Source organism: Danio rerio, chromosome 2 (genome assembly GCF_052040795.2).
Source record: "Danio rerio strain M-AB ecotype USA chromosome 2, GRCz13ab, whole genome shotgun sequence".
NCBI classification, from domain to species: domain Eukaryota; kingdom Metazoa; phylum Chordata; class Actinopteri; order Cypriniformes; family Danionidae; genus Danio; species Danio rerio.
The window spans coordinates 38,501,109-38,510,045 of NC_141022.1; the positions used below are offsets into that span (position 1 = coordinate 38,501,109).

The 8,937-nt window shown below is 36.4% G+C and overlaps 1 long non-coding RNA gene across 1 annotated transcript; it reads right to left on the reverse strand.

Annotated features, from left to right (window-relative positions):
• Window positions 1–266: 266 nt before the first annotated feature.
• On the reverse strand, window positions 267–6,136 carry LOC141378378 (uncharacterized). The gene is made up of 2 exons (XR_015478730.1): window positions 4,658–6,136; window positions 267–4,339 (listed from the first exon to the last, which is right to left on the reverse strand). It is a non-coding gene; the product is annotated as an uncharacterized LOC141378378 (long non-coding RNA).
• Window positions 6,137–8,937: the final 2,801 nt, after the last annotated feature.

Here is an 8,937-nt window from a genome sequence, read left to right on the forward strand (position 1 = left end):
TTTTTCAGTGGGATAGATATTAATTAACAGTCATAAAAACATCTTTACCGAAGCCTCTCTATTTGACGGTTGATCTCATGCACTCGCCTGCTTGTAGTTTATTTACACTTCTCACCCACGTTTGAAGTTCTAGTCGAAGAATAGTCAAGAGGGTATATGCGGAAGTATGCGGAAGAACTTTTAATTTGTCAGTAACCTCGGTCGCGCACTTCCGATGAACAGTATGCCATTACAAAATTGGCGCGTTTAAGGTCTTTTTTCTTAAAAAAAAACAGCGAACTCCACTGGCTGAGTCATATCCGATATAAAGTGGGTCTCAGATTGTACAAGAAGCTCTGTGTTAAATGACATTTTCCAACACAGGCTCATTCTAAAAACGTAGTCTCGTGGACGTTTCTGGAGAACGTTAATTATACAGCCGTAGGTACATATGGCTGCATTTCATTTTTTAAGTGAACGCTACGGGGCGGAATGATGTCGTTCCTTTTCGCGCTTACCGGCTGACCACTTACCTCCATGTGGAGGGCTTTCCCGCCACAACCGGTTTGTCCAGTTAGCTCGTTGTGTACATCGGCGGACTTGAGACGCAGAGAGGAGCTGACCACAACGACCACCGGGTTCGAGTCTGAGGAAGAGCGGTTCCAGAAATCAGGTAAGGCAAAAACAGAATCCAAAAAATAAAGTGAACAAGTTTATAACAAGTTTTAATCATTATATGCTTGAACAACTAAATAAATGCCAAAGTCTATTTAACTGATTATATTTTGATTACATTACAACATAGATGCTGTAAAAGGAACCGTATAAAATGGAATCAAGTTACATTAACTGGTTACCAGAAGTTTATCAGTAGGCTATGTGAAGACACACTAGCTCGACATATACACCAGAACCCCCCGCTCTCCCTGCTCAAGCAAATATGGAAGTAACTAAAACTTTAATTCATCGAAATTCCGCTAGTGCTGGCTCCATAATAGCCACTGAACTCGGCATATCTCCCGGTCAGTGCGATGATGTGCGACCAAAATGGCAACAGTTGGTCTAACAGGGTTGAGCTTATTCTCTTAATGAGTTATAGGTGTGTTTTGAGAATAAACCAATAATAGTCTCATCTCCCATTCCCTTTAAGAGTCAGTTGCGTTCGCATTTGCTATTTGTATAATGGACATTGTAAGTGGAAAAACTGAACGCTTCACTAGTAAGAAAACAGAGCATCTACAGGCGAGAATGAGAGATGAGCCTCCTCATTATTTACTTTCGCTTTCACTCTCATGAATAGAGAAACATGTTGTACGCACAGACATCCATTAGCCTATAAATAATTAATTTAGTTAGTTAAGTGCAAAGATTGGTTTCAAAACTATTTCTAAATTCAGTTCTAATATACAGCAAATGAATAAATGAACATTAATAACGAAATGTGGTCAAAAAACTGAGTTATATCCAAATACACATGCTGTGCCCCATATGGTCTAAAACCTGACAGGTGGACAAATCTAAGCTTGTTTTTAATAAAACAAATATAAATATGCATAATAAATAATACTGCTAATAATTATATTATACAAAAGCATAATGGGCGAAGCAGTGGCGCAGTAGGTAGTGCTGTCGCCTCACAGCAAGAAGGTCGCTGGTTCGAGCCTCGGCTCAGTTGGCGTTTCTGTGTGGAGTTTGCATGTTCTCCCTGCGTTCGCATGTACAAAGACATGCGGTACAGGTGAATTGGGTATTCTAAATTGTCCATAGTGTATAAGTGTGTGTGTGTGAATGTGTGTGTGGATGTTTCCCAGAGATGGGTTGCGGCTGGAAGGGCATCCGCTGCATAAAAACTTGCTGGAGAAGTTGGCGGTTCACTCCGCTGTGGCGACCCTGGATTAATAAAGGGACTAAGCCGACAAGAAAACAAACGAACGAACAAAAGCATAATTTTATGAATAAACTGAAAAAGCCCCCTGAGGGGATGAAGGCATGAAAGTTTGGTTTCTATATTTATGTAGGCTAGAAAATAATAATTTTTGTAATTTTAATCCTTTAATTATTTTTCATTTGTAAAGATATTTAAGTATTGCTGTACACCCTGTGTGTATAAGCAATGTGTAAGCGAGGCGCACAATTAACGCGCTCTGCGTTGGACTATAGATGTGCTTTGATCTGGTCTATTGAGCAGTCTATTATTGTTCCTCAAAATAGCAATGTGCCATAGCACGCCTCCTTTTTTAGACCAGAATGCCTATGGGTGCACATATGAATGCAAATGTATTTACTATCTAAACAGCGTTGCGCAAATTGTCGAAAAGATTATTGCGCCAAGCTAAAACTAGCAAACAACAACTGCGTTGCGCATTGCGCCGAGTGTATGACAAGGCTCTGGGTTCTACACTTACAGTTTTTACTTGAAATAGTTAACCATCAGGGAACCCTTGGCATACTTTTTTCAACATACTACGATTTGGGACATACTAATTTTATTGTCAAATACTATTTAGGACGGATAGTATGCGATTTGAGAAGCAGCTATGGTGTGGTCCGTGTGCATCAATGCTTCATGTTGACTTTGCAACACTAAGGATTTTGATGCTGTTTAGAGCAAACCTTTGAAATTTGCAATAAAAAGAGAGAGAACAACATTTCTTTACTTTGAGGCATGAACAAGCTTCAAAAGGGTGGTTTACCAGGACCTAAACACCAAAAATAGGTACTCTGTAAACATCCGGCATGTCTAAGCAGCCATTTAAAGGTCAAGCCTTATAAGATATTGATCATATTTTGAGTATGCATATTTTTTATGCATGTTACAGTATTTTTTTCCTGTTGCTCAGCGAGGAGACCAATGTTATTAAATAAAACATAACTTGAGGGAAAAAAAAAAATTTGTAGGAGATCTTGCTTCACAATCATGTCATGAAGCACATGAATGTTATATACCCTACAGTACAGTCAGTCATAATGCGGGTGCTTTTAAAACCTCCTCTTGTGTTGTTCTCCTCCAAGTTAACAGCTTCTTTTGTGTGGCGTCTCCTGGTGAGGACTCGAGGTCATCAGGCTCTCAAGGTCTCAGGGTGCTTTGATGTAGAGGTTTAGTAAGGACGACTCCAGTGTTCGCAGTTGCACCACATCATTAGTGCCCACAGAGTTCAGAGGAAGCCAAAGAAAGAGGAAATGGAAGCTTTTTAAACATAGCAGGTTGTGTCCAAAGGTTTAGGCATGCTGGCCTGTTGCCTTTCTGCTCAGCATGGGACAATATATACTTTTAATGTATTTTTTATCAAATTTTATTTAGTTTTTTAGGGCAACAGTATCTCCAGCAGAAAACACCCTCCACATCAAAAGCTATACTTAAAAGTCAGTCTTATGATTTAATCATGTACTGTCCAACAAAGAGAGAACTTTGTTGATAATTAGGGGAAGATTTGCTTATATAAACCATCAGAAGTGGAAAACACTGGTCAAAAATATACATAAAAATAACACAAAATGATACATAAACAGTACTATGAGATGCCATTTTTGTTTGTTTTTTGGCTCAATTCTCAGAAATGCAGTGTGCAGGATTCTGGGATATTGAAGGGCACATCTGTATGCTGTTTTTGAAAATCCATCAGATGTTAACCCTTACACGCAATGCAGCAAAATTTGGATTTCAGATGTGTTTTTTCCTCTTTTTGTCTCGGAGTTTTGCCTCTGAAGTCAGCATTTTAAAGCTTTCGGATGCAGCCATTGAACAATCTGTTTATCTGGACACTGAAGTCTGTCTATCCATTGAGAAGGACTTTCATGTTGTGAAAAATGAAAGTTTTTGTTTAACATTTTTGTATCTTTTATCATTGGCTTTACATAGAATTAGCGATTATCATTTCATTTAACAGTATAATCCTACTGTAGAGTGGGTAAAATAAGTATTGATCATGTCACCATTTTTTCCATATAAATAATTACCTTAAGGAGCGAAAGGGTCCCAACCACAAGAAAGGGTACCAAAAAGCGGAGCTAGATGCGCAACTGAGCGCTATTGGTTTACAGAGATACGTCATTCACTTACGCAACAAGCCAGAATGTAAACAAAGGACCCACCTTGTTTGAAATACACAGCAAGAGATTACAGCGGAATTATAAATGCATATAATAACAAGCCATGGTTGATCCGGGCTCAAACAAACCTTGTCGTCATCTTGATGAACAGCCACAAAGCCATGGAGTAGAGCAGAATCTACCCTGTGCCTTGTAGATTTTTACGATCCAGTCTGAAGAGCAAGCGGTTTCTTGCTTGTGCTCGCCGCGCGTCTAGATCTGAAATAACAAACTTCTTGATCTGATAATAATAACGTGCTTGATTATTGACCTTATTCTAAAATGCGGAAGTGCGCCTGTTTTCGCGATTGTCTTAGAACTTCCGATTCAGTCGCCTATGGGAGAAATGACAAGGAATAATAAACGGCAGAAAATGGCCAAACTACTTGCTCAACAAACAAATGTTTGCATGACTACACAGACCAAGTAGCATAATATAATAAGAAAATATTAAACTGCAACATCAAGCAGCGTAACGAGCAGTTGTTAACGTCAAAAAATGAATGGAAGTGAATGTGACCGGAAGTCACGAGACAAAAAGATTCAAATGGCAGCGCCCACTCGTCAGCTAAGAATAAGGTGAATTGACAAGCTTTGGAAACCCGATCCTGTGAGAAGCTGACAAACGCGAGAGTGACACATTCAGAAAGAAAAGGACAAACGCCAGAGTGGAGCACGGAAAAAATGGAAAGCCAAGGAGCACTTTATTTCTTTAGCGAACGTGAACAAACTAAAGCGTCTGTTTTGTGTGAAGTGCTTTTCATATGATATGTGAACGACCTGTGCAGCTGTATTGTAGACATTTTCTCGAGCAAAAATGACATCGATGGGAACTTTTTCATACACCACGCCCACCAAAAGGGTACCCTTGGTAGTGGAAACGCAAGCCTAATAAAGGTGACCCGTACCGACCTGAATCGTACCATACTGTACCAGTCAGTGGAAAAAAGCCAAAAGTTTCTTAAAATAAAATATAATGGGCCCTATATAATATAATAAGGCGCAAGACATGTTTGCATAATGTCTTGCTATTTTTAGACCAATGCAACTGCAATTTTCCTGTTTTCCGCCACGTTGTTTAAATAGCAAATCCAACTGGGCCACTTTGTGGACTCTTGAGTGTTTTGGTCTAGAAAACAGTTGTGTTAAGGCTCATTGTTTACAAAACTTTAAAGAGAATACATTTTTATAAATGTATTTTTAACGTCTATATGATTTAAAATGACATTGTAAACAACAAAATGTAGTATAAAATGTAAAAGCACCAAAATGCTCATTATTAAATAGCACTGAATTAACAGAGGGTATAAAGAAGTTCTGTTCTCCACATTTCTATCAGCTAGTCAATATGGACTGAGTGTGAACCTGTCTGCTTCTCTCTAGGATATAGATTATTAATAAAGGAAAACTTCTATCTGCTTCAACCTTTTCCTTATGTACTGCTGCTCGATACATTAGGACTACCAAACACTAATTCTTGTTTAATAGAAGCGTTCGGGAGAAACTTTTATTAATGTAACAAACAGATTCATTAAATCAAAATTTCAGCCTTGCCGGTCACAAATGCAGCTCCAAGCAGCATTATCCTTTTCAAGACCACAACCATTAAAGGTTCATGCTAGTTGTAGTCATGAATGCTAAACAATGGTCTAATTTAGGAGCGGTGTTCCATGAAGCTCGGTACAGCAGTTCATAAATTACAAACATAAAAATGCCCGTCAGTCTGAATGCAAGGAAGATTGAATCTCATTCCATTACCACGACACCACATTCTGCCTGAGAGCGTCGTTATACCAATACAAAGAATCCAGACAACAATAAAATTGTTCTGTCTTTATCTCTGACAAGCAGAATGAAGACAAAACAATATACAGTGCTATCAGACTAGTTAAAGTCAAAGGCAATCCATTGTTTGTTTTAAGGTGCTTAGTTAAAGCTGTTTGAAATCATGTACAATATGTTTTTGTTCTAGCATTCAAAAGTTTGGGATTTGAATTTATTTTGTTTGTTTGCTTGCATTTTTTGACATCTCATTAATCAAAATTGATAGCAAAAAAAAAAAAAAAAACTAAATTTCTTAGCAGATGAAGATGTAATATACGCCTTTGATGTCTCCAGGATATATCTGTAAACTCTCAGCTTAAAACACCTATCAGACCATTTATTTTAGTGTCCAGAATCTGCCTATTTTGGTGTTTGACTACAGTGTAGCTGTTTTTGTAACCTGTGAATTTAAATCCAAATGAGCTACTTCTCCTTGCCCACCGTTCCCACATGCACATCTGCTTCTCCTGCATTAAGTCAGATAAACAGCAGTCAGTGATAGAGATAGACACTGTTGAAGTATCAAGTTAGATTATTTGATGTATTTGTGGTGGAGTTTATTCAAACCATTCTGAAATGATGAGTCTCACACAAATGTCATTTGCAGAATACACATATACATGCGCATTTACTGATACCATGCGGCTGTGGTGATTATAGCGGTTAAGAATTACATATCGATTTTATAGTCTTTGTTACATACATGCTCTGTTTTAAACATATAAAAATCACAGCGAATTGGAGCAGGTATTTTAATCTCAGTTTATTTGCAAAAAAAGTTCTGTGAGCATGTGTATACATGTTATTATAGAAACATGGCGCCTGTCAGTCAACTCGGTAGGTGAGGAAAATGCACTTCTACATCACGTTGCAGTGGGCCTCAAAATCACTGGGATTTGGATCCTATTTTAAGGTCAGGAGATTTTAAAAAATATAATTAGGTTGGGTTTATATCACTCCAATATGACAGTGGACACATTATACCTACACACAGTTCTGTCCAAACAGCTTAAAAAAGTTGATTTTCATCATAAGTGCCCTTTAAATTGAAGATATCTATATTTTTACAATGTTGAAAGTTGCAAATGACAATCCTAATCTCTCTATTTCATTTCAAGTGGTTTCAGAAATATATGGTCTAACATTATCTATCCAAGCTTGAGAGTGGTACTTTACAAATGTATTCTGTTACAGTTACAAAAATAAAATGTTCAGTGACAAAAAAATGTTTAGTAACGTAATCCAAGCACCACACAATATGATTAATGTAATCTGATTACTTTTGTATTCCTTCTATGTTACGTGTAAAGTCAAGTAAAAAGCAGTATAATTATTCCATTTAGTAGATGATGTTAAATATAAATTAATACAATATTCACCTCAACACTGAAAACTGGACTGACACTGTTTCAATTTACTATAATCTTCTATATGAAGCTGCTTTAACACAATTTACATTGTAAAAGCTACTTTTATCTTGTGTAAAAGTCTAACTGTATCCACTGTACCTCAATTAAAAGCCTACCTCAAAGTATTCACTTTGGTGCTCTAAGATTTGTTTTGTATATGACAGTGTTAATTTTGACAGCAAATTTTGATTTAGTTTTAGTCTAAGTCTTTTGACTAAAATTCCATTTTAGTTTTAGTCATATTTTAGTCCTCTGCATCATTTTAGTTTTAGTCTACTGAATCTACTTTTGATTTAACTAAAATATATTAGGTTTAATTTAAGTGTAATTTAATTAAAATATTGTATACATTTATACAAAATATTATACCTAACTATTCTAACTGCTGTGGATCAGTTAACCTTATTTTTCAAATGTATGTGCATCATGCACCATCACACACCAAGATTAATTCTAATTGGATATTTACCAAAAGTCATCTCTCAATCACATTCTCATCTCATTTTTATTAGTCAACGAAAATGTCAGTGTTTTTTTTATAGTTGTTGTCGTCATCATCACTTAAATTTTATTTAGATTTTGTCTAGTTTTCGTCAGTAGAAACTTGTTAGTCACGAAAATTATGACACAAATTTTCCATCAACGAAATTAACACTGGTATACGGTTCAGATTCTTTTAGATGTCAGGCTTCAAGGAAACATTAATTACTATTTTTGCCAAAGACTACACTTTAAAAAATATCCGTTAATTAGCAGTTTTCCAAATTTTGTGATTCATATGTTTTGTTTTGTGTTTTTTCTTGTTCATTTATGCCTTTGAGTTGCATCATGTCAAGTCCTAAAATTTTTAACCTTGAAAAAACTTTGAAAAAGTGACTTTTAATAACATTGTTATTAGTTTAAATGGATATATCGTCTGGGTTGGTGTTGTATATACAAAAACCTTGTAATAAACTGCCAGCATATTTTCTGCTACTTACAGACTTATTTACCTATAGATTATTTATTTTACATCATGTTATTTAACTATTAAAATGTCAATAAAAGTTACTTTGTACTGTATATAGAGCTGAATTTGAAACACCAAAAGTCGACAGAACAGAGATCAAGATCCCATAATCCAATTCACAACCGTAAACAAACGTGTTGGCAGCTATTCTTATCTAGATTTCAGTTGTTGAAATAAATATTTTACTCACTACATCATTATCAGCTGATGAGTCAAGCTTTAATGAAATTGTGTAAATTAGCCCTAGCTTGTTTCTGACTAGAGAGATTGAATTACAATTGCCCCCCGGTTTTTACTATGCTAAAAAATGCCGATGTAAAGCTTGCATTTGGTAAAGTTATAGGGGAAAATGCTCTTTTCAGGGATTGAGCTCAATTAACCCCCCTGTGCAGGAGCTGTGATTTTTCCACCGCAACATTATTGCTTAGCTGTGCAGTCCTGTAGCTCAATAACTTTCCAATGCTCTAGGGTTTGCAATCCAATTTGCATGTAACATCATATTTACATTGTGATATGCAAACTTGGATTTGCATCTATATACACTGCAATGGTGAATTTACATTCACTCTATGACCAGCGCTGTTTGGACAAACCAGAAATAAATGAGGTTGTTGAGCATTTAAGGTT